We start from the raw sequence: 3,798 nt of genomic DNA on the forward strand, positions 1-3,798 counted from the left end.
TGCCTTAATTCTTCTACGAGGCTGTAAACTCTTTGGGGATTTACAGAATTCATCTTTATAAAGTTTCCTTCTGTAAACAAAAATACATGTTCTTTCAGAGTATAAGAGCTTTCTTCCTCGTCTGGCTCCTGATCTGTTGAATATAAATTTATTTAAGTCTATCTGGCCTTCAAGACAACCCTGAAGCTCAGCTGATGTCCTCTTCTTGGCCTCAGAGCCAACCTTCTCAACAGAGTGACCTATACCTATAGTCTCTCTTTCACGGTGTGTTAACTCTTCCACTCACTGCATTTGGCCTTTGTTCCCAGTGGTGCTACCTTGTGCCAGGTATTTACATTTGGTTTGCATCTGCTTTTTATATCTTTGCCCATCCCTTGAGTTTTAGCCTTCGTGACTCATCTGAGGGATGACAGTTCTATATAGTATAGAGTTTAGTTTTGCTTTGTGAGTCAATCCCAAAACTGTATGTGTTTTTTTTAAAAATAGATGAGTTATAGCTATTAGAGTTTTAAAATAGAATTGATTTGTTTGGTCTGTTCTCAACTCTGTCATATGATTTCATGTTATATTTACTTTATGTATTATGTCCTATTTCTTTGTGGTCCATTGCCTTAGCTATTTGTTTTTGGTATTCCTTTTGGTATTTGGAAAAGTTCATAATTCTGTTCAGTTGTTATCTTTATGTGAATGCTTTTTATAATGTCCTAAGTCCCTTTCCTTACTTAGGCTTCTACTAAATGGTTTATTCAGCTTTAAATTATATCCCTTTATTTTATCCCTATGTGGTAAACAAATAGATTATTTTATTGTTCTCTTCCTTACTTAGGCTCCTACTAAATGGTTTATTCAGCTTTAAATTACATCTCTTTATTTTATCCCCATGTGGTAAACAAATAGATTATTTTATTGTTCTCTTGGTGTCTTTCTTCTTCCCTTATTTTTATTTATTTATTTGTTTGTTTGTTCTTTATTTTAATGCCTACAGCACCTGGTCTTCCTAGGTGGTCTCCCATCCAAGTACTAACCAGGCCCGACCCTACTTATTTTTCGAGATCAGACGAGATTGGGCACATTCAGGGTGGCATGGCTGTAGACATCTTTTATTTTAAAGATGCCCTCATGGAGAACATTTTTATTATTTCTAAAGTTTAATAAGATTAATCTTAAATTATAACCACTTTGGGTCAATTTTCGATATTCAGACTTAGGTCTTTTATTTTTGAAAATATTTTTTAGATTATAATTCTACATATTAATTGTATTCAAATTTTAAAAGATTCTTTAAAGACTCCACTCATACCTATGTTTGTACTTTCATGTCTATTTTCTATCTCTATTACTTTCTCTTTGATTCTTTTTTAACTCTTTATTTTGCCTTTGTTCTTTTGGCTGTTTTTATTCCTCTCTTCAATGTTCCTGTTATATTTTGTTCAAATCTACTATTTCTTTTCTATCTTATAATTTAGTTAATTTCTGAGGAGATTTTACCTTTTTTTTTTTTGCAATTTTTTTCTTCAATTTGGTCAACTGCCATTTCTCATTTTGTCTTTTGTCCATTTCTATTATGTTTTAAAAATTTCTGAATCAAGATGATTTTTCAAAATTACAAAAACTTGTTTATTAATATTTAACTTAGGATAGACTGTCATGTAATTTTTTTTTTTCTTTGCTCCATGGCTGGTTTGCAGGGAAAAATATTGTTAGGTGAAATGTTTTGTTCTCATTTAAAATTTTCTTCTTAAGGTAGCTGTCATTTCCTGTTTAATTTTAAAATATTTATATTGTCTGGACCAGAAATACCAGACAGGGCTAAGGAGTTTGGATAGCTCACTGGCTTTCTTAGCTCATGACCACCTCCTTTTACGGCATGATGAAGTGCAGTTTCTTCAGTGAGTGGCCTCTTAAGGGAGGGAGAAAGAGGGATTAATTCACTTTTTAATTTCATAAGCCTTTTTTTTCCCCTGTAAGGTTTTTAATTTCTACCTCTTGCCTCCTTCTTTCCATTTACTGCAAAGATCCCAAAAGATATCTTCCCTTTAGGTGCCTCCCTTCCCTCCAGAAGCAGTGCCTTCCATTTCGATCCTATGTATTGTCACATCTCTTCATTTTAATTTCCCCATAACCACCCCGAATCTCATTCATAGCCAACCCCTGATTCACCAGGTGTTGGGTCTGTTCTCATTTTTCTTCACTCAGAGTGGGACCATCTCTTTCTGGCGTGTTCTAATTTGTATTTCATCACAGCCAGGCCCCTCCTGGCCTCCTCTTTCCCATGGAGTCTCTGCTCGTGCTCCATTTGGGTGTGAGTTCTGAAACTGGCTCTGGCTTTGCCGTGTTGAATACTTATTCCCAAACTTACATATAAGTTGATGTTAGTAGTCTCTGTCACTTAGTGATGCTAGAACATGGCTTACATGTGCTTTGCTTTCTTTAATGGTCTGTATGCTTTCTGGAAGATGTGTGAAAAGACTAATTTAGATGGCTGCCATTTTTCTACCACAATTTGGGAGCTCTACTCATCATCTTTCAGAAAATTCCAAGTGTAAATCAGTCACAAAGTTGAACTGCTCTGGCATAAACTTGGGCATATACTACGTGGGGAGCCTCAGAACCTTGTCTATTCAGCCTTTTCTCTATTCCTGAGACAGTCCTTGAGGGAGATCAATGGGAACCTTCCAGAGAGTAGAATCCTTAGGCTTGATGTTTACTAGATCTCTCCAAGCTCTAATAGTCTATGATTGCATGGATTAGCAGCTTGGCATTTATGCTTAATTAACGCAAAGTTTATTAACTGGAATAGTATAACATACAGTTTAGTCAATTGCTATTTCTCGGATTTTCCTCCTCTTTGTATTCTAGATTGTCTCATGAGCAATCGCAGTGTGCTATAAAGTTGAATTCATTACCCTGTATGTGTAATACAGAGTATGTGAACCCCTGCTGGTGTTATAAACTAAAACCCCTAATGGTCACAGACAATCATCATTCTGCTAAACAAACAAACAAACAAACAAACAAACAAAAAAACTCCCCTGAAACAGAACTATGTACATAATTTCTCTTGAAAATCATCATTTTCTAAAGCAGAGTCCCCAACCCCAGGTCCATGGCCTGTTAGGAACCAGGCTGCAGAGCAGGATGTGAGCAGTGGGCCAGAGAATGAAGCTTCATCTGTATTTGCAGCTACTCCCCAGCACTAGCATCACCACCTCAGCTCCACCTCAGATCATCAGGCATTAGATTCTCACAGGAGCACCCGTCCCTGGTGCCAAAAACGTTGGGGACTGCTGTTCTAAAGCTTCTGTGCTAGACCAGCTAAAAATGGCTCCAAAACATCCCCTCATGCTTCTTGCTAATTGGCTTCCATAAGCTTCTGTCTGCATTAACAAGTTTTGAATTCCCTTCCCAGTGTCTGGTCTGATGTTCTTTACAGAACAATAAGAAACTTTTTCTAACCATGATTTCTCTCAGTATAAGTATAATGCTTTCACTTTTTCTTTTCTCTTCTTTCTTTCTCCTTCTTCTTTTTTTTTCTTTTTTTAACCCAAGCCATTTCACATGTATATCTCATCAGACCCATTCTCCTTGAGCTAAGCTGGGCAGGCATTCTCAAAAGTGTTTTCACAAGATAAAACTAAGGCCAAGAGAAGTGAAGTGACTTGTCAAAGATTTGGTTGAGAAAACCAGATTCATAATTCATGTTTCCTCATTCTCAGACAAATGCACACTGTCCACTAGGTTCCTCTAAATCTGTAATTAATGTAGAGTAAATTAACCTACATTTTCTTTTCAACCAAT

General features: G+C 36.3%; 1 pseudogene; it reads right to left on the minus strand.

Moving 5' to 3' along the window:
- Positions 1-976: 976 nt before the first annotated feature.
- LOC112482079 lies at positions 977-1,095 on the minus strand (annotated as a pseudogene).
- Positions 1,096-3,798: the final 2,703 nt, after the last annotated feature.

The sequence above is a fragment of the Pteropus alecto genome, unplaced genomic scaffold (genome assembly GCF_000325575.1).
Source record: "Pteropus alecto unplaced genomic scaffold, ASM32557v1 scaffold156, whole genome shotgun sequence".
Lineage (NCBI taxonomy): Eukaryota > Metazoa > Chordata > Mammalia > Chiroptera > Pteropodidae > Pteropus > Pteropus alecto.